The sequence below is a fragment of the Lipotes vexillifer genome, unplaced genomic scaffold (assembly GCF_000442215.2).
Source record: "Lipotes vexillifer unplaced genomic scaffold, Lipotes_vexillifer_v1.1 scaffold945, whole genome shotgun sequence".
Lineage (NCBI taxonomy): Eukaryota > Metazoa > Chordata > Mammalia > Artiodactyla > Lipotidae > Lipotes > Lipotes vexillifer.
Genome location: NW_006772158.1, coordinates 581,394 through 604,493, shown reverse-complemented (window position 1 = coordinate 604,493; position 23,100 = coordinate 581,394).

Sequence of the window (23,100 nt, the reverse complement as noted above, 5' to 3'; positions counted from 1 at the left end):
CACAAGAAAGAATGGGGTCCCTGCAAAGGGTCAGAGGTGTCTTGCCCCACAATCTACCCAAATACCTTGACAGTGGGTAAATGAAAGACCAAGGAATCTGCCATAGATGCTACCTACAGAGCTTTGGAGAAGTCTCATTAAGAAAATCCTTGGGGCTACAGCCCTGCTGCAAGCCATCCCTGCACTGGCTCTGCAGATTTCTCATCTGTCCTGACATGCAGTTTCCCTGCCATTGGAAGTGGGAGATGGGGTAGGCTGTAAGAAAATGATATTAAAATGTAAGCATGGATACTGTGCATAAGGACAAACTATTTATGAAATGTATATGCTATTTATTTTATATATTTATTTATTTCAAAATAATTTTATTTTTAATGAGAGATGCTATGACTGGATTTTCATCAGAAAGAATAAGGTCCTACTGAAACAGGATAAATGAGTTAGTAAAGGCTTTTATTGGCAATAAAATTGTCTTTATATTGTAACCACTGTCTAATTCTATTCATTTGTACACTTAGGATTAGAAGGTTGGTTAGCTTCTTTCACTAATTAGAATCTCTTGATGTTGGCATCACACTGCCTAGGCTAGGTGACCCACTATCTACAATATTAGCATTATCTAGGGGCCCTATCTGAAGTTCCTTGTGGTTCTATGACTTTAAATTTAGTGGTGAATCAAAGCTTCAGGAAGGCCCGGACCAACATCCCTTATGGAAGCACCCATTTGTGCTTAGGACTAAGCATAGAGAAACCCTCCTTTGGGATTTGGTTAGGGCCCAAAGCCTGAAGGTCAGAAACGCTAATTGGTGGCTTCTTACTTAACATATGAAGATGATGGGATTCAAAAAAAAAACAACAATCAATAGGGAGAATGATTTTTTTTGAACCAGTCAACTTCCCTTCTGGAGGTGTTCTCCCACTCCGTCTCCAAACCCCCAGCCCCCTCCTCTGCCAGTGTTTCTCCTAGAGAGCAACAGTTCTTAGAGTATATGGTCTCTTCACCAGCAGCAGCATCTGAGCACTTGTTAGAAATGTAAGAGATCAGGTCGTACCCCAGACCTGCCAAATCAGAATCACTGGGTGTGGGGCCCAACAATCTGCATGTTAACAAGCCTTCCAGAGGATTCCTATGGACAATAAAGTTTGAAATATAGTGCCCTAAAAGAATGGTTTTCAAGAAGAATTCTTTTTGCATCTGAATTGTCTATAAAGAAAGTTTTAGGATAAATTCAGTCCATAAAATAAGAGTGGCTGTAGTTGAAGTGGGGAAGGCATTCTTGGAGCTCCCTCTTCTCCAGAGCAGCCTCTGAGATATCTTGCTTTGAAATCCCTGGCCTCTTGACTGTTATTTACTGAGGTGGGAGTATAGGGTTATTTACATTTTCAAAGCAAATGCTGTCTGGAAACAAGAACCAAAGGAATAAAAGTCTCATTGAGTACTCAGGCACCATGAAGTACTGGTGGGAGAAGGTTTTGGGTTTAGGATCATTCCTCCTGGTGCTCCTCAGTCACATCCACTATTTCCCCAACTGATTGGTAAAACAAATAGCTTAGGTAGCGGCTCACTTAAAAATCAAAACCAAAAACTCTATAAAAGTTCGTCCAAATCTAAGTACCCAACAGAGAAACCACACATATGAGCATACACACATCAAAAAGCAAATACGACTGTATGATAGAAAGTGCTAAGTTGCACAGTGTATGTGATCACAGACTAGAATGCTTGCCCACGGAACCACCAAGGCAGAGATCACACAGGGCTGGGGTGAGCAGGGAAAGTTTCCTGAAAGGGGTAATGCCCGCTGCGGAGAACCAACAGGAGGATTTAGAGAGCCAAGAGGCTGATGGCAATGTCTGTGTTGGGCTACAGGGAAGAAACACCACCTCTAGAGGTCTCTGGGAGGAGGGTAAAAATCAGCCGTGTGACATTTTTTATCACATTTTGAATGTGCATCACACCTTTATTTTAAAACCAAAATTTTACCTATATTCTCTATGGTCAGCTACCTAGAACTTCTGATACACAGCTCCAACTTCTGAGGGCTTGTGAGATAAGTGAGATCTGTTTTAACCTATAGGAAGCTGGCACTTCCTTGTGAGTAGGGCCAGTGTTACTCTAGTGAGGCAGTTGGCATGGGCCTGGCAATGCCACAAGCACCATACTACACAGGGTAGGATTTACAATGAAAATGCCAATGTAATGAAAAGGGAAAGGTTCCAAATCCTAGGGTCAGGCCCAACCTTTTTCCTCTGGGTAGAAGTAGAGGGGAAAAGAAGAAGGGTCCCAAGATGCAGAAGGGGTTCATAGGGGAGGCACTCTTGTACTGAGCTTTAGGAATAACAATGAATGGGGCACATTGCCAGCAAGTGTCAGTGGGCATCTGTTGTCACGGTCAAAAAGAGGGAAAAGATAAATTCTGGAAATTAAAATGTAAGATGGATGACCTAGTACCACTAGAACAATCAGCAGCTGATTGACACTGTATCCCCAAAGTACTAAAGTAATGGATTTTGTGCCAACCTAGAGGGAATTGTAGAGTAGTAAGCTCTGGACCTCTGGTTTTGAATGAAAACATGCACCGAGACTGTTTACTAGTCATCTTTTCATCCCCTCCCAGTGTTTAGGGTGTTCCTGGAACAAAACAAACACTTAGGAAATGGTTGCTGAATAAATGAATGGTTGGTTGAAAGAATGAATGAGTAAATGAATGAATGGACAAAGACATAGACACCTTTAGCAAATATGTATATGATGCAAATGTCGGGCTAGAGAAAGCAAATGCATTACATACAAGAATCATCTGAACTATTAAGTTCCCAGTACACTTAAATATGCACAATGACAAACTAGGCTGTATCTTAAGAAAGATACTCAGTTCCCTGTCACTGGAAGTGTTTAAGCAGAGGCTAGACAAAGTCTTGAGAAGGATATTGCATCATTTGGATGGAACAGGGTGAATGCTAAATAAAAGTGACCGAATGTGGTGGCATTATTTACTAATTACATACTCCACAGGACCCCCAGATTTCTCCTGGGCACCTATAGTGTCCCAGGAGAAAGAGGATATAAGACCTAGGAGTGCTACACAACTGCTATTCCAGGCCAAGCAAAACACTGTACACCAGAGTTTCCAAACTTGGGGTTCACAAGGTCCTTAATGGTCCATGGAAGGCCCTTTGGGCCTGAACTCCCAAAACAGTATGCAAATTTTTATGTGTGTGTACATTTGATCTTCCATTGGTTCTCAGAGGATCCCCCAACATGTTAGGAACCACTACCCTAGGAGTTTGCACAGCCTCAAAACATTTGGCATAAGAACTGGTGGCCACTGCGATCCTGTGTGAAACCTTGACAGAGTTTTAGTTTAGTTTTGTTTTTCTCAAAGACAGATTTTATGTGTGAAATCTTTGACTCCTATCATCTAAGAGATAGCTGTAAGTTTGGCAACAGGGAGGTAGGAGTGAGGGGAGGGAAGAGCTGGGCTGGCTTCACTGCTCAGTGGTTCTGCACAAAACTCAACCCAGGGCCAACCCTGACAGCAGTTCTGATGGCAACAAGACTCTCCTTCCCCTCCCTTCCAGCCCTCTTTTCACCCCTACTGCCACAGCCAAATGTTCATGCTGAAAAAACAATCAGAGACTGAACCCACCAGGCCCAGACACAAGGAGCTTATCAGAACCATCAGAGCAGACTCCCTCCCCAGAGGACTTTAATCAAAGGCTTAAGTTAATAAAAGAACCCAAGTTTATCTTACCTTCAAGTCACTGTGGTGCTCAGCCACTGAATCCCTGGCTACATAGTCAGAAATCCATCAGACTCAGGGCTCTAGTGGGGCCACAAGTCACACAGGCTTTGTCCAAGTTGCCTAGAGCACAGGTTTAGCCTTCCTCTCCCTGACTCTTCAGCTGACCTTCGGGGACTGCTGCTTTCCTTCTCTCTGGAGTAGCTGGAGCTGTATTGCCTTCTCCCAGCACTTCATGAACAGGGAGCTGCTGAGGAAGAATGTGGGATGTTAGGGAGAAAGGGATCAGTGAGGAAGGACACGTTCTTTTGGAAAGACACGTTCACGGTCAGTCATCTAACTAACTTCCTTGCTCAGCAGGAGGAACAGAACATAATTTAGTCATTCCTAGAGCTCCCTCAGTTCTCAAAAGAGAAAATGGAAGACCTTTCTAATAGGTCTCTACACCAGGGCTCTGGTGTCAACTGCAGAGATACCCAACTCTTGCAACCCAGCACAGGCTGTTGCTCCTCTAAATCTCTTTCCAATTCCCAGACGAAGTATGGGCTCAGCTCTGTTCCTTATCTTTGCAATGTAGCACAAGACATGCAGATAACATGTTCTTCAGATCCTGAAGTCACACCAACCTTGTTTTATATCCAGATTCCTTTACTTCCTCTTTGACCCTGAACAAGTTCATTAATTAATTCATTAATTCAACGAGTATTTGCTGAGCATTTTTCCATCTTTAGAGACATAACAGTAAATAAGACAGGTGTAGTTCCTCTCCTCCTGATATGGTCTAGTCAGGAAGACAGACATAAACAAGTAAACCTACAAATTGTAACACGTGCCATAAAGAAAGAGTGCAAGGTGCTATGAGAGTATATAGCAAGGCAGGCATAACCTTTTAAGGGGATTAGGGGAAGTCTTCCTGAAAAAATGATTCTTATGGTGAGACCTGAAGGGTGACTAGGAGGGTAGGAATAGCTTTCCAGGGATAGAGAACAGGAATATGTAAAAGTCCAGAGGCAGGAAGGAGTTAGGCATGATCAAAAAACTACGAGAATGTGATGTGGCTCAATTGTAGTAAGCCACAGGGTCTTCACCTGTAAGGTGAAAATAAATACAGAACCTACCTCAAGGGCAATTGCTATGAAGACTAAATAAGGTAATGTATTGAAAGTGTAAAGTGCTTAGCACAGTTCCTGGTGCATAGTAAGCGCTCAATAAATGTTTGCTATCGCTATTACATTTAGTTCATTATTTATTAGTAGCAGTATTAATTTGAAGACATATCTTGGAATGAACATATGCATCACTCCACCCCCTCTCCATATGTATGATTTTGCTGGGGTTTTACAAAGGACAGGTACCAGAAGGTAAGGTGGTACATGAGACAGCCATGCCATACACATGCCAACCTCTTACTAAGAACACATAATGAGAGTACCCACTTGGAAACTCCACTGTCTAATGTACCTAATGAAGCAAACCAACAGAATCTGTCAGCCCTCATCCAACTTCTATTTTAGTTATATTTTAGCAGTGCATCCTATGGTCACAGGAGCCTCCCTTCTGCAGGCTCCCATGACCACACCATGAATAGACAGCCTCACCCAGGTCCCACATATCCAGAACCCTCCTTCTTCATTTCTCTTCCTTATAGTCATGCACTCTGAGCCCCATCCCAGTCCTCTTTAACATGCCACACACTAGACTCCTAGTAAACTTGTGGTGGCAGATGCATGCTTGCCTTGTCTGTTTCCAATTTCCCTGTGTCCCACCAGTTGTAAATGTTCCAAGTTTCCAAAACCCATCATACTATCCTAACCTCACCTAACACTATATCCTATAGGTTTCCCCATGCTTGCCTCTTAAGCTATTATACCCACACCCAATAGATCCCACAATTCTCCTCCAATATAAATCCAGGGCACAGCCTCCTCAATGTACAATCTGAATGTCATGTATATATACAGGACAGAATAACTTGGAGAGCCCACACCCAAAGCTCCATCCAACTCAGTTTAAAGTGCCCACTTTCTCTGCTTCTGCTCCTGGATTGCCAACATTGCTAGGTAAAGCTATGAAAATTGGGTCATCAAATGACTCCACTACAAATACAGTCACATCAATCTCAAACAGACCAGCCTTTTCCCACTTAACAAGCCTTTTATTCATTTAGTTTTGAGTCTGTCTGGAATTGACCATAGCCTATCATAAAAATCCCTAACATCTAAACAGCTTTATATTGGCTTAGTGTTAACCAAACTTTTCTTCTAAGCATCTGGTAAAATTGTCTAAAAATAGACTCTGGGCTCTGTTGGGACTTCCTAAATCAGAATTTCCAGCTGAAAGTCTTGGTTATCTATATCAATGTTTCTCAAACTTTTTGATCTGAGGAGCTCTTACAAACTTAAAAACTATGTAGGACCTCAAAGAGCTTTTATTTATTTGGATTATAGCTATTGGTATTTAACATATTAGAAATTAAAATTCAGCAATTTTAATTATCTAATTCATTTAAAATAACAAACCCATTAACATTAACATAAATTACATTTTTATGAAAAAAGTAACTCTATTCTCAAAAATTTAATGAGTGGTATTATTTTACATTTTTCCAAACCTCTTTGATGTCTGCCTTAATAGCAGACAGCTGAATTCTTATATCTGCTTCTGCATTCAATTTGTTGCTATATGTTCTTTTGGCTGAAATATGGGGAGAAAATCTGGCCTCTCCTAGATCTGTAATTAGGAAAGAAAGGACCTCATGGACCCCCAAGAATCCTTAGACTACTCTTTGAGAATCACTGATCTGTATATTTAAGTCCCCAAGGAATTCTTATCAAGAAAATAGGTGGCAAACACTGCATTTTTCATGTGAGATATTACAAATCTCCATTTGTCTCTAGCTCTCAGCTCCAGATTGTTCCAGATCAGGCATTCTCTGGTCTCTCTCTGTAGATGAAACCTCCCTCATGTTTTACTAAGACCTAAGCCATCTAGTAGTGGCTTCCTAGCATTCATTTTTTGGTATTGTTTAGTTTGGCCTCTTTCTTTCTTTCTTTCTTTCTTTCTTTCTTTCTTTCTTTCTTTCTTTCTTTCTTTCTTTTTTTCTTTTATTGGCCATTTGTATATTTTCTTTTTTTTAATTTTCTTGATTTTTTTGGCTGCATTGGGCCTTAGTTGCGGCTCACAGGATATTTCGCTGTGGCACACGAGCTTCTCTCTACTTGTGGCGTGCGGGTTTTCTCTCTCTAGTTGTGGCGCAGGGCTCCAGAGCACGTGAGCTCTGTAGTTTGCGACATGCAGGCTCTCTTGTTGAGGTGCGTGAGCTCAGTAGTTGTGGCATGCGGGCTTAGTTGTCCACGGCATGTGGAATCTTAGTACCCTGACCAGGGATTGAACCCACGTCCCCTGCATTGGAAGGTGGATTCTTATCCACTGGACCACCAGGGAAGTCCTGGCCTTTTTCTTTTAAAGAAAACAGTTTTTTGAATTTTTTATGTTGGTAAAATATATAAAACAAAATTTGCCATTTTAACCATTTTCAAATGTACAATTCAGGGCCATTCATTACATTCACAGTGTTATGTAACCATCATCACTTTCTATTTCCAAAATTTTTCATCACCCCAAACAAAAACTCTGAAACCTCATTACTTCCTCCTCCCAGCCTCTGGTGACTCCCTAATCTACTTTGTCTCTATGGATTTTCCTATTTTGAACATTTCATATATATGGAATCATAGAATATGTGGTGTTTTGTGACTGGCTTCTTTCATGTAACATGTTTTGAAGGTTCATCCATATTGCAGCATGTGTTAATACTGCATTTCTTTTTATAGGAATAGAATTGCTAGGAATAGCATTGCTGAGTTATATGGTACCTCTATGGTCAACCATTTGAGAAACTGCCAAACACTTTTTCAAAGAGGCTGTGCCATTTTCCATTCCCACCAACAATGTAAGAGGGTTCCAATTTCTTCATATTTTCACTATCACTTGTTATTTTCCATCTTTTTTTATTGTAGCAATCCTAGTGGATGTGAAATGGCATCCCACTGTTGTTTTGATTTGCATTTTCCTGTTGAGCATCTTTTCATGTGCTTATTGGCCATTTGTATATTTTTCTTGGAGAAATGTCTATTCAGATTATCTGTCCATCTTTAATAGAGTTTTATGTCTTTTTATTATTGAATTATAAAATTTCTTTATACGTGGGGAACCTGGTGCTAAACCATTCGTAGACAACATGCTTCTGGGTCAGGGTTTCGTATGTAGCAGAGCAGCTCCCTTGCTGCAATCTATTGAAAGTCAGCCCTCAACACAAGAGTTTGTAAAATAAATTTTAAAAAAGAGTATAAGATGAAATAGAAACAAATAAAAGACTTAAAAAGAAAAAATGATTTATTTATATATTCTGGACACAGTATATGGTATGAGGTAGAGACCCAACTTCATTCTTTTGCATGTGTATACTAAATGTCATGTCACCGTATGTTGAAAAGACTATTCCTTCCCCACTGAATAGTCTTGGCACTCTTGTAGATAATCAATTGACCATAGATGTATGGGTTTACTTCTCCATTCTCAATTCTATCCATCGATGTATGTGTCTATCCTTATGCTAGTACCACACAGTCAAAATTACTGTAGATTTGTTGTAAGTTTTGAAATCATGATGTAGGAGTCCTCCACTTTGTTCTTCTTTTTCAAGACTGTTTTGGCTATTCTGGGTCCCTTGCAATTCCATATGAATTTTAGGATCAGCTTGTAAATTTTTTACAAAGAAACCATCTGGGATTTTGATAGAGATTGTGATGAATCTGTAGATCAATTTGGGGGGTGTTGCCATCTTAATAATATTAAATCTTCCAGTCCCTGACCATGGGACGTCTTTCCATTTATTTAGGTCTCCTTTAATTTTTTTCAAGCAGGCTTTAGACTCATTTTTCCTTTCTTCCTCTTTCAGATAGTGTTCCTCCATCTCTGAAAGTTATGTCCTTCCTCTGCACACTTGATTCCAACTCCTCCACATAGCCTTTCCCTTTCAATATGTCCAAATTTCTCTAGTTCTTAAAGAACTTCCTAAACATACAAGTAAAGGATGGAATCATTAAGGAAAAAAATCAAGAAGTTTGTAAACTGCTAAATATAAAAAAATTAATAAAATTAAAAGCTTAAAAAAATCTGCCACAAAATTTTTAAAAGTTATTATCATTAACATACTGACTATAAGACCCATACAAATATATAACAAAAACACTAAGCTTCCAATAGAATATGGGTAAAGAAAATATATAGACAATTCACAAAAGAAGATATACAACTTGTAAAAAACATAAGCAACATACTTCAACCTCACAAGTAATTAATGAAATGTAAAACAATGAAATATATTTTTCTTATGAAATTAAGAAAGTTTTTTAAAATATAATAATACTTAAAACCAGCAAGGGTGCAGAGAACTAGTTTCAATCATATACTGCTGTTGAGAAAATACTGATGATGCAACTTGATAATATAAATCCAGAACTTTACATTTTTCATGTTTTTTGACCCAGTAATTCTTCTAAAATGCAATCGGTGTTCTTTGCAATGTTATTTATAAAAGAAAAAGAAAACTAACTTTCCAACAATAGAAGAATAGCTATAAATTACAGTACATTATTGTGATCAATCATTCTGCAGTCCATGATAAATATTTTAAGAGATATAAAATATTTTTTATATAGAGATATTAGAGATATTCTAATATCTATCTATTCATAGAGATATCCTCTCAGGATAATTTAAAGGGAAAAGCAGAATATGGAATTGTATTACACTATGATCTCAATTATGTAAATATACCATACATACATAATATGAATAGAAAAAATAATAGAGGTAAAGGATCCAAAATGTTGAGCGCTTGTCTCTGAGCAGTAGGTTTTTATGATCTTTATCTTCTATATTTTTCTAACTTTTCTACAGTGGGCATGTATAATTATCTATAATGCCTTGAGGCCATTACAGTATTTAATCAGTCCCCCATCAATGGGCATTTAGGTTGTTTCTAGTCTTCTGTCACTATGACCGACATTCAAGTGAATATACTTAAACATATATCTTTGTGCACATATGTGAGTATATCTGTAAGATAAATTTCTAAAAGTGAAATGTTCTGGGACAAATGTGATGAGCATTTTAAATTTCAGTAGATAGTGCCAAATTATCCTTCAGTGAGGTTGTACCAATTTATATGACCACCAATAATTTATGAGGGTGCCTGTTTCCCCATATCTTGTCAACAAAATAAACAATTGTTTTATCTTTGCCAATGAAACATAGATGAAAATTGTATTTGTTTTAGCTCATTTGCATTTTATGACTGAGATTAAGCATCTTTCTATTTGTTTAAAAACCATTTGCATTTCTTCAAATGGGGAGACTGACACCCAAAGAGGGTAATATATTTAAGGGCACATACCTAATTAGTGACAGAATCAAAACTGGCTCCATAGTTTACTGAACATCAATCTTAGACTCTTTGTTTTTACCTGTACCACACATTACCACCTGATCGTATACTGCTCCAGTGTGCTGTCTTCATATCAAGATCATCAGCTCTATCTTTCCAAGCAGGTTGCAAGAAGTGCCATAAAAGAAAAAGAAGGGGCTTTGCAGGTGGCAGACTTGGATTTGAAACCCGTGTGTTCCACGTTCTTCTTCTGTGACCTTTGGCAAGGCTCAGTTTCCTCATCTATAAAAAGGTGGCAATAATACAGGACTAAATGACATTATGGGTGTAAATAAACTAGGATAGTGCTTGGCACAAAGATACTTCATAAACGGGACATAAACACACACATACATAGGCTTCTTAATGCCAGGATCCAGACCAGCAAGTTCTCTGTAACTTTTTATCATATCCAACACAGTGCAGGGTACTGAGTAGGTGCTAAGAAATTTTCTTTGACTTGACTTGACTTGACAGGGTGGGGGCTTAAAGTGTAATAGTGTAATACAGTGATTGACTGCACAGTAATGACTCAAAACCCTGAGGCTAACTGACAGAGAAAACAATCACGACTCCCCCCCCCACCCCCGCCCCACACTCCCTACCCCGCACCCACACTGCTCCTCAAGGCAAATCTGGATGGGAAGGGCAGAACTCCTAGGCTGAGGCCGAGCCCTCTAGCAGTTTTGATCACTTTTAGGAGTTTAGTGGCGAATGTACTATATGAGCTATATGGTGGGGAGCAACCTAAGGAAATGTAACATGGTCAGATTTGTGTTTTAATAAGATCATTCTGACTGCAGTGTGGAAGATGGATTGTACGGGTGGGGAGAACAACCAAGAGGCTACTGCAGTTATCGCATCAGGAGAGATCAGAGTTGGGGAGCTGGAGGTTGAAGGAAGGTATAGGAGAAAGAGGGGATGATGGATGGAGCCAAATCTCTAAGGAAGAGGGAGGAACTTGGCTCCATAGCACAGGTGGAAGAATTCATTTATTGACAGAAGGGAGACACTGAAACACGAGAGAAGGGAAAAGGAAAGGTAAGTTTTTGAAGGAGACTGGGTGGAAAAGTGGTCGAGAAGTTCTGACTTGATGCTCTTGTCATTCAAAGTGAACTGGGAGGCAACGCCATCTCCTGAGCATGGAGAGGAAGGTAGTAGGCAGCTGATTAGGGACACTTAGAAGGGTTTCTAGACAGCTGAAGTTAGAGATCATGACTTTGTTGTGGCTCCAGTCCATAGAGTTGTGGGCTTTTCTTTTTGAGAAAAAGTTATATGGCTATGGTGATTAAGACAGCATGGGTTCCTGTCAAGAAAGTATTGATATCTTCTGTGGAGGAGTAGGAGTAGAAGGCATATTGCTGGACCTGAGGAATGAAGAGAAGGGTGAGGGGAACTATAGGCAGCAAGTACAGACCACGCTTTCTAGAGGTTTAGCAGAAAAGAGAAGAAGGGCGATAGGGCCATGGCTTGAGGAAGAAGTAAATAAAGAACACTTTGTGTTTATTTTTAGGGTAGCAGAGACTTCGAGGTCTAAAAAGGATGCTATGTATGTACTCTAATGGAGGTCATATAAAGTAGTGTTTAAGAGCACGGGCTCTGTAGCCATCAGTGCCTGGGTTCAAATTCTGGCTTTGCCATTTTTATTTAAAATTAATTAAAGTCACTTAACCTCTTTGTGCCTCAATTTTCTCAATGGAAAAATGGGAAAAATTACGGTACCTACCTCAGGATTCTTGCAAGTAATAAATGAGATAATATTTCTAAAACACTTAGAACAGTAACTAGAGTATGGTAAGTACTTGATAAGTATTAGATTATTATTATTATTTAAGCAAAAGGCACATGCAGGATATGATTGGGTTTGTTTTGGTTTTGGCAAACCTTTTTCCTTATTGTAAAAGTGATATATGTGCCCTTTTTTAAAAGTAGCTTTTGAAAAATTATACAAGTATTTTTTTGCTACAGAAAAATCAGAAAATAAAAATTAGCAAAAAATAAGAAAACAGAATTCCCTATCATCTTTAACATTCTGGTGTATATCATTCTGGACATTTTTCTATTCATCCAATAATGGTTTTCAAATTGTCTTTCAGTATGTGTGCCCGCATACAGCAAGGGGTCAGGCAAGTACTTTGGCTGAGCTTTTGAGCTTTGTCTCTGTGGCAGCTAGGGTTAATTACCCTAATACACATGCTTGCCTCACTTTCCTTAACCCCCTACACACACACACAGGGAAGGCCAGACTCGCTGTACTCTGCCCCAGCCCCTGATTCTGGGGGCCCAGCATATGAGAGACCTAAGCCCTCCATCTGCTTGAAAGGAGAGGGGCGCTCAGACACCTTCTGTGATGCTCTGGTTCTAGAAATGACCAGCTTCTGGTTCCCCTATGCAGAATGCCGATACTCTAGCTCGGATTGTCCTAGATCCACTGTCCTCTTGCTCCTCAAAGTGTGGTCCCTGGACCAGAAGAATCAACATCACCTGATAGCTTGTTAGAAATGCAAATTCTTGGACCCTACCTCAGACCTACTCTATCAGAATCTAAAGTTTAATGAGCTCCCTGGGTGATTTGCACATACATTAAAATTTGAGAAGCACTGGACTATCACAGGTCCGTTCAATTCTAGGAATGAAGATTTTCCTAAATGTTCTTGAACATTAGAAATTTCAAGAACTTTCCCACCAAAAGTTTTACCTTTCCTTAGGCCATTCTACTTCATGGAACAGGCTGAGCTTTGTGGATTAACAATAGGCCCAATGCTTTCCTCAGGATTCCAAGTGCATACCATTCAAACATTAAACATCTTTATGATCAAACTCAGTAGCCGGCAGATGGAACCAAGGGAAAAGACTAAATACTTCTGATCCTAAGGGGGTTCCAATTTCTTCTAAGTACACAAGGTCAAACAATTTCCTCTCAGAAGAGAGGAAATTATGTTATCTGGCTAATGTGGGCCATGCAATCAGGGAACGAGTTCCCACCATCAGGTACAAAGGCATAGCTTCTGTGGGATGTTTCTGCCCCTGGTTTCTATACACCCTCCTAAGTCAGAAATGAGAAACTTCTATCAAGGGTCACTCACCCACTGATGTCGATTAAACAGGTAATAAATGAAGGGGGCCCTTGAGTAGAAAGCAATTTTTTCAGTGCAATGAACTATATAACTTATTTCCTTTTAAAAACCATGAACAGAAAATATGACCTTATTCCATAAACATAATAGAGAATTACAAGATGTACTTCAGTTCTTTGTTATGGCCAATTAAGAAATAGGGACAGAAGTCAGGAAGAGGGGCTTCCCTGGTGGCGCAGTGGTTAAGAATCCGCCTGCCAATGCAGGGGACACGGGTTCGAGCCCTGGCCCGGGAAGATCCCACATGCCGTGGAGCAACTAAGCTCGTGTGCCACAAGTACTGAGCCCACGCCCCACAACTACTGAAGCTCGCGTGCCTAGAGCCTGGGCTCCGCAACAAGACAAGCCCAAGCACTGCAATGGAGAGTAGCCCCCGCTCACCACAACTAGAGAAAGCCCATGCACAGCAACAAAGACCCAACGCAGCCAAAAATAAATAAATAAATTTACATTAAAAAAAAAGAAGTCAGGAAGAGAGAAGGGCGACTAAAGAAGGGGAAGGAGAAAGACAAAGAGACCCAAAGAAAAAGGCAGAGAAACAGACATACATATACATTTAGGGACACAGAAACAGACATTGATGGTATTGACATTGCCATAATTTTCTCAGGTAATATATGACCACCAGGACATTCACACACCAATTCATCAAACTATCTCATACTTTTTCTGTGTCAGGTGCTGAGGATATTAAAGTGAGCAAAATAGACAGGGTTCTGCCCTTAAAAAGTTCATATATCTAGCAGGGGAGCAAGACAATCATCAAGTAATCACACAAATAACCATTTGATTAGTTTCTTGTTTCTGTTGTAACAAATCACCACTAATTTAGTGGCTTACAACACCTGTTTATTATCTTACAGTTCGGCAGGTAGGATAGAAGTCTGATGCAGGTCTCACTGGGCTAAAATCAAGGTGTTGGCAGAGCTGCGTTCCCTTTTGGAAATTCTAGGTGAGAATTCTCCTTGGCCTTTCCGAGCACCACCAGGAAAAAGGCCACACACATTCCTTGCCTCATGACCCTTTCCAACCACCTTCAAAGCCAGCAGCATTGCATCTCTCTGAACCTCTCGTTCCTTGTCACACCTGCCTGTAACTCTACCTCTGCCTCCCTCTCCCACTTTTAAGGACCCTTGTGATTACATTGGGCCCACCAGATAATCCAGGAGGTGCTCCCATTTCAAGATCTGTTGATTAGCAACCTTAATTCCTGTAATCTTAATTCTTAACATTCACAGGTTCTGTGATTAGGAGGTGAATATCTTTGAGGGATCATTATTCAGCCTACCATGCCATTTAATTACAATTTGTGTATTCCAGAAACTATTGGCTTAAATGGGGCTTTGACCTTCTGTGCACAAGTACAGAAGCATGGCATTTCCTAGAACTATCCTGAGTTCTGTTCTTTGCTGCCTACATGTGTTTGTGTTTGTGTTTGCTGTTTCCTCTTAGATGCCCTTCTCCTCAATCTCTGCATGTCCATATTCTAGCTCTTTTAAGGCCTTGCTTGAATGGTACCTAGACTTTACCAGGTGGAAAAATGAAAAATAAACTTAGTTCAGAATAGTTCTATCTTTAGGATTCTAAATTGGTGCCTAATTGAACTTGTGAGGAAGCCACTGTATTAAAAATGAGTTCTGATATCTTAAAACAAGTATTTCAAAGTACTCACACTGGATTTTTCAGACACTTCTATTTGGATCACAGAAGGAAATGAAAGGAAGAAAGCTAAACCCTCTAGGCACCACTGAAGAGAGACAGAAGGAAGTGCCCTGAAAACAAGCTTGTTCAATGGCAAAAACAGAATCCTGCCTCTTCCAGTTAGTCATGTGACACTGAGTGAATAATTTAATTATTTTAAACCTAGTTCCTCATCTGTAAAACACGAATTATAAAAGTGACTAGTCATAGTGCCTGACACATAATAGGCATTCAATAAATATTGCTATGCGAGAGATTCAGAGAGGTGAAGTAACTTGTCCAAGTTTATAAAGATAGAACCTGGCTCCCAAATTCTAGCATATTAAGATCATTTTGCTGTTTCTTAGTTCTTTGGAAATATGACTATTCATGATCCTTCTGGCACATCTCTATAACTCAAGAATAGTTAGTTGCCCCTATCCTGACAGATGTCACTACACTAACACAGAACTTTCTGTTTTGTTCCCTTGTGAATACAGCAGCATTTCTCATTTGAAATAGAGGATTTTGAAGTACTTGGTACATCAGTCTACCTCATCTGAGGAAGGCTGAATTATTCCATCCTTGGCTCTGAAGGACACTGAGATCCAGAAAGCAGAACAGTGCTTCCAGATCCTATTGGTCTAAACTGTGCTGAGTGTGGTGAAAGAAGAAACAAATAAAGATCCCATTGTACAGTTATCACACAGGAATTTGTTTCCGTCATCTTGGTTCACATACCCCTCTACTTCCCACAAACAGTTCTCATTTTAAAGTTTAGTTCAGTACCAGTTATTCTGAAAATTTGCTTAACGTGGTCTGACAGATTGAAAAAAAAATGAATTGGAATACAAGTGTAATAGGAAGCATCTGAACAGAGTGGAATGAGAAGTGGAATAGAGGCTAGAAGACATGGGTGCCCTTGGGCATCTCTTCCCCTCTCTGGACCTTTGTTCTTCCCGACTATAAAGGGAGAGGGATAGGCAACAGGGTCTCTAAGACCCCTACCATCTTTAGCACTGTATGATTCTATAATTATAGAATTATAATTCTAATGTATAATTTATTATAATAAAGTATAATTATAATAATTTATAATTTATAAATTATAATTCTAATTATAGAACAATTATCCCATATTCTATAATTATAGAATATTCTATAATTACAATTATAAATTACAATTCTAATGTATAATTTATTATAATAAAGTATAATTATAATAATTTATAATTTATAAATTATAATTCTAATTATAGAACAATTATCCCATATTCTATAATTATAGAATATTCTATAATTACAATTATAAATTATAATTCTAAATTATAATTTATAAATTATAATTCTATAATTCCCCACACACACACACACAGACACTGAAGTATTAGAATATAAAGGGATGTATGTGTGGTGAGGTGTGGGGAGATGATAGTTTGGAGAAAGGGAAAAAAATTGCAGGCAAATACTTCATTTGAGCTTAGCACATACAGTGGAGTGTGCAAGATATGGGAAGAGAGGACAGAAACAATTGCTAATAGAAAAATAGGTTTACTTTGCTAAGGATAGTGCCCAAGCAAGCCTGTATCACTAAAGCCTTTGAAGGCCAACCTCCATGCTGTATATTACTGAAAATCTACCAAGAGCTGGTAATGAACAAACAATACCTCAAATGATTATATTAACCATGTTTCTTTTTCTTTTTGGTTTTGTTTTCATTGAAATGTATTCAGCGGGCCAGACACAAGCTTCTACCTGCTATGCTACTGGCAGGTGGGGACAAGCAGCTACAGAAAAAAATGATCACTATTTCACTCTTCTATTAGTTTTTGTCACAAGATTTGACTATTATAAAACCTACATCTCAAAAAGTATGCCATATGCGTTGTTACGTAAGAGTCAATATAAACAAATATTGCCTCCTACTCACTATAAACTTTGTCCAGACCAGACAATTTAAATATCGGCCTAATTTGGGCTTTACAGTTATGAACAATCAAATGGGAAGTTACCAATTATTTGCTTAAAAGCTGACTTTACAAAAGCGGATTTATATTTACCTTGATGTTTTGTCATGTATAATATATAACCCAATCAGGTGACCAAGCTATAAGAATCAGATCCTTAAACATGACTTAGAAGGGTTTCTAGACAGCTGTAGTTAGAGATCATGACTTTGTTGCGGCTGCAGTCCATGGAGCGGTGGGGTTTTCTTTTTGAGAAAAAGTTATATGGCTATGGTGATTAAGACAGCATGGGTTCCTGTCAAGAAAGTATTGATATCTTCTGTGGAGGAGTAGGAGTAGAAGGCATATTGCTGGACCTGAGGAATGAAGAGAAGGGTGAGGGGAACTATAGGCAGCAAGTACAGACCACGCTTTCTAGAGGTTTAGCAGAAAAGAGAAGAAGGGCGATAGGGCCATGGCTTGAGGAAGAAGTAAATAAAGAACACTTTGTGTTTATTTTTAGGGTAGCAGAGACTTCGAGGTCTAAAAAGGATGCTATGTATGTACTCTAATGGAGGTCATATAAAGTAGTGTTTAAGAGCACGGGCTCTGTAGCCATCAGTGCCTGGGTTCAAATTCTGGCTTTGCCATTTTTATTTAAAATTAATTAAAGTCACTTAACCTCTTTGTGCCTCAATTTTCTCAATGGAAAAATGGGAAAAATTACGGTACCTACCTCAGGATTCTTGCAAGTAATAAATGAGATAATATTTCTAAAACACTTAGAACAGTAACTAGAGTATGGTAAGTACTTGATAAGTATTAGATTATTATTATTATTTAAGCAAAAGGCACATGCAGGATATGATTGGGTTTGTTTTGGTTTTGGCAAACCTTTTTCCTTATTGTAAAAGTGATATATGTGCCCTTTTTTAAAAGTAGCTTTTGAAAAATTATACAAGTATTTTTTTGCTACAGAAAAATCAGAAAATAAAAATTAGCAAAAAATAAGAAAACAGAATTCCCTATCATCTTTAACATTCTGGTGTATATCATTCTGGACATTTTTCTATTCATCCAATAATGGTTTTCAAATTGTCTTTCAGTATGTGTGCCCGCATACAGCAAGGGGTCAGGCAAGTACTTTGGCTGAGCTTTTGAGCTTTGTCTCTGTGGCAGCTAGGGTTAATTACCCTAATACACATGCTTGCCTCACTTTCCTTAACCCCCTACACACACACACAGGGAAGGCCAGACTCGCTGTACTCTGCCCCAGCCCCTGATTCTGGGGGCCCAGCATATGAGAGACCTAAGCCCTCCATCTGCTTGAAAGGAGAGGGGCGCTCAGACACCTTCTGTGATGCTCTGGTTCTAGAAATGACCAGCTTCTGGTTCCCCTATGCAGAATGCCGATACTCTAGCTCGGATTGTCCTAGATCCACTGTCCTCTTGCTCCTCAAAGTGTGGTCCCTGGACCAGAAGAATCAACATCACCTGATAGCTTGTTAGAAATGCAAATTCTTGGACCCTACCTCAGACCTACTCTATCAGAATCTAAAGTTTAATGAGCTCCCTGGGTGATTTGCACATACATTAAAATTTGAGAAGCACTGGACTATCACAGGTCCGTTCAATTCTAGGAATGAAGATTTTCCTAAATGTTCTTGAACATTAGAAATTTCAAGAACTTTCCCACCAAAAGTTTTACCTTTCCTTAGGCCATTCTACTTCATGGAACAGGCTGAGCTTTGTGGATTAACAATAGGCCCAATGCTTTCCTCAGGATTCCAAGTGCATACCATTCAAACATTAAACATCTTTATGATCAAACTCAGTAGCCGGCAGATGGAACCAAGGGAAAAGACTAAATACTTCTGATCCTAAGGGGGTTCCAATTTCTTCTAAGTACACAAGGTCAAACAATTTCCTCTCAGAAGAGAGGAAATTATGTTATCTGGCTAATGTGGGCCATGCAATCAGGGAACGAGTTCCCACCATCAGGTACAAAGGCATAGCTTCTGTGGGATGTTTCTGCCCCTGGTTTCTATACACCCTCCTAAGTCAGAAATGAGAAACTTCTATCAAGGGTCACTCACCCACTGATGTCGATTAAACAGGTAATAAATGAAGGGGGCCCTTGAGTAGAAAGCAATTTTTTCAGTGCAATGAACTATATAACTTATTTCCTTTTAAAAACCATGAACAGAAAATATGACCTTATTCCATAAACATAATAGAGAATTACAAGATGTACTTCAGTTCTTTGTTATGGCCAATTAAGAAATAGGGACAGAAGTCAGGAAGAGGGGCTTCCCTGGTGGCGCAGTGGTTAAGAATCCGCCTGCCAATGCAGGGGACACGGGTTCGAGCCCTGGCCCGGGAAGATCCCACATGCCGTGGAGCAACTAAGCTCGTGTGCCACAAGTACTGAGCCCACGCCCCACAACTACTGAAGCTCGCGTGCCTAGAGCCTGGGCTCCGCAACAAGACAAGCCCAAGCACTGCAATGGAGAGTAGCCCCCGCTCACCACAACTAGAGAAAGCCCATGCACAGCAACAAAGACCCAACGCAGCCAAAAATAAATAAATAAATTTACATTAAAAAAAAAGAAGTCAGGAAGAGAGAAGGGCGACTAAAGAAGGGGAAGGAGAAAGACAAAGAGACCCAAAGAAAAAGGCAGAGAAACAGACATACATATACATTTAGGGACACAGAAACAGACATTGATGGTATTGACATTGCCATAATTTTCTCAGGTAATATATGACCACCAGGACATTCACACACCAATTCATCAAACTATCTCATACTTTTTCTGTGTCAGGTGCTGAGGATATTAAAGTGAGCAAAATAGACAGGGTTCTGCCCTTAAAAAGTTCATATATCTAGCAGGGGAGCAAGACAATCATCAAGTAATCACACAAATAACCATTTGATTAGTTTCTTGTTTCTGTTGTAACAAATCACCACTAATTTAGTGGCTTACAACACCTGTTTATTATCTTACAGTTCGGCAGGTAGGATAGAAGTCTGATGCAGGTCTCACTGGGCTAAAATCAAGGTGTTGGCAGAGCTGCGTTCCCTTTTGGAAATTCTAGGTGAGAATTCTCCTTGGCCTTTCCGAGCACCACCAGGAAAAAGGCCACACACATTCCTTGCCTCATGACCCTTTCCAACCACCTTCAAAGCCAGCAGCATTGCATCTCTCTGAACCTCTCGTTCCTTGTCACACCTGCCTGTAACTCTACCTCTGCCTCCCTCTCCCACTTTTAAGGACCCTTGTGATTACATTGGGCCCACCAGATAATCCAGGAGGTGCTCCCATTTCAAGATCTGTTGATTAGCAACCTTAATTCCTGTAATCTTAATTCTTAACATTCACAGGTTCTGTGATTAGGAGGTGAATATCTTTGAGGGATCATTATTCAGCCTACCATGCCATTTAATTACAATTTGTGTATTCCAGAAACTATTGGCTTAAATGGGGCTTTGACCTTCTGTGCACAAGTACAGAAGCATGGCATTTCCTAGAACTATCCTGAGTTCTGTTCTTTGCTGCCTACATGTGTTTGTGTTTGTGTTTGCTGTTTCCTCTTAGATGCCCTTCTCCTCAATCTCTGCATGTCCATATTCTAGCTCTTTTAAGGCCTTGCTTGAATGGTACCTAGACTTTACCAGGTGGAAAAATGAAAAATAAACTTAGTTCAGAATAGTTCTATCTTTAGGATTCTAAATTGGTGCCTAATTGAACTTGTGAGGAAGCCACTGTATTAAAAATGAGTTCTGATATCTTAAAACAAGTATTTCAAAGTACTCACACTGGATTTTTCAGACACTTCTATTTGGATCACAGAAGGAAATGAAAGGAAGAAAGCTAAACCCTCTAGGCACCACTGAAGAGAGACAGAAGGAAGTGCCCTGAAAACAAGCTTGTTCAATGGCAAAAACAGAATCCTGCCTCTTCCAGTTAGTCATGTGACACTGAGTGAATAATTTAATTATTTTAAACCTAGTTCCTCATCTGTAAAACACGAATTATAAAAGTGACTAGTCATAGTGCCTGACACATAATAGGCATTCAATAAATATTGCTATGCGAGAGATTCAGAGAGGTGAAGTAACTTGTCCAAGTTTATAAAGATAGAACCTGGCTCCCAAATTCTAGCATATTAAGATCATTTTGCTGTTTCTTAGTTCTTTGGAAATATGACTATTCATGATCCTTCTGGCACATCTCTATAACTCAAGAATAGTTAGTTGCCCCTATCCTGACAGATGTCACTACACTAACACAGAACTTTCTGTTTTGTTCCCTTGTGAATACAGCAGCATTTCTCATTTGAAATAGAGGATTTTGAAGTACTTGGTACATCAGTCTACCTCATCTGAGGAAGGCTGAATTATTCCATCCTTGGCTCTGAAGGACACTGAGATCCAGAAAGCAGAACAGTGCTTCCAGATCCTATTGGTCTAAACTGTGCTGAGTGTGGTGAAAGAAGAAACAAATAAAGATCCCATTGTACAGTTATCACACAGGAATTTGTTTCCGTCATCTTGGTTCACATACCCCTCTACTTCCCACAAACAGTTCTCATTTTAAAGTTTAGTTCAGTACCAGTTATTCTGAAAATTTGCTTAACGTGGTCTGACAGATTGAAAAAAAAATGAATTGGAATACAAGTGTAATAGGAAGCATCTGAACAGAGTGGAATGAGAAGTGGAATAGAGGCTAGAAGACATGGGTGCCCTTGGGCATCTCTTCCCCTCTCTGGACCTTTGTTCTTCCCGACTATAAAGGGAGAGGGATAGGCAACAGGGTCTCTAAGACCCCTACCATCTTTAGCACTGTATGATTCTATAATTATAGAATTATAATTCTAATGTATAATTTATTATAATAAAGTATAATTATAATAATTTATAATTTATAAATTATAATTCTAATTATAGAACAATTATCCCATATTCTATAATTATAGAATATTCTATAATTACAATTATAAATTACAATTCTAATGTATAATTTATTATAATAAAGTATAATTATAATAATTTATAATTTATAAATTATAATTCTAATTATAGAACAATTATCCCATATTCTATAATTATAGAATATTCTATAATTACAATTATAAATTATAATTCTAAATTATAATTTATAAATTATAATTCTATAATTCCCCACACACACACACACAGACACTGAAGTATTAGAATATAAAGGGATGTATGTGTGGTGAGGTGTGGGGAGATGATAGTTTGGAGAAAGGGAAAAAAATTGCAGGCAAATACTTCATTTGAGCTTAGCACATACAGTGGAGTGTGCAAGATATGGGAAGAGAGGACAGAAACAATTGCTAATAGAAAAATAGGTTTACTTTGCTAAGGATAGTGCCCAAGCAAGCCTGTATCACTAAAGCCTTTGAAGGCCAACCTCCATGCTGTATATTACTGAAAATCTACCAAGAGCTGGTAATGAACAAACAATACCTCAAATGATTATATTAACCATGTTTCTTTTTCTTTTTGGTTTTGTTTTCATTGAAATGTATTCAGCGGGCCAGACACAAGCTTCTACCTGCTATGCTACTGGCAGGTGGGGACAAGCAGCTACAGAAAAAAATGATCACTATTTCACTCTTCTATTAGTTTTTGTCACAAGATTTGACTATTATAAAACCTACATCTCAAAAAGTATGCCATATGCGTTGTTACGTAAGAGTCAATATAAACAAATATTGCCTCCTACTCACTATAAACTTTGTCCAGACCAGACAATTTAAATATCGGCCTAATTTGGGCTTTACAGTTATGAACAATCAAATGGGAAGTTACCAATTATTTGCTTAAAAGCTGACTTTACAAAAGCGGATTTATATTTACCTTGATGTTTTGTCATGTATAATATATAACCCAATCAGGTGACCAAGCTATAAGAATCAGATCCTTAAACATGTTTTTTCATTTTCTGCAGAGTTCCAGAAGCAGTAAGAAACACAGCTCTGAGAGTGCCCCTGGGCAAAAGATAAAGGAGGTTACAGCTTGTGGAAGTGGTAATTAGAGCCAAGTACAACTTGACTTACCTGCTTTGTCATTAAAA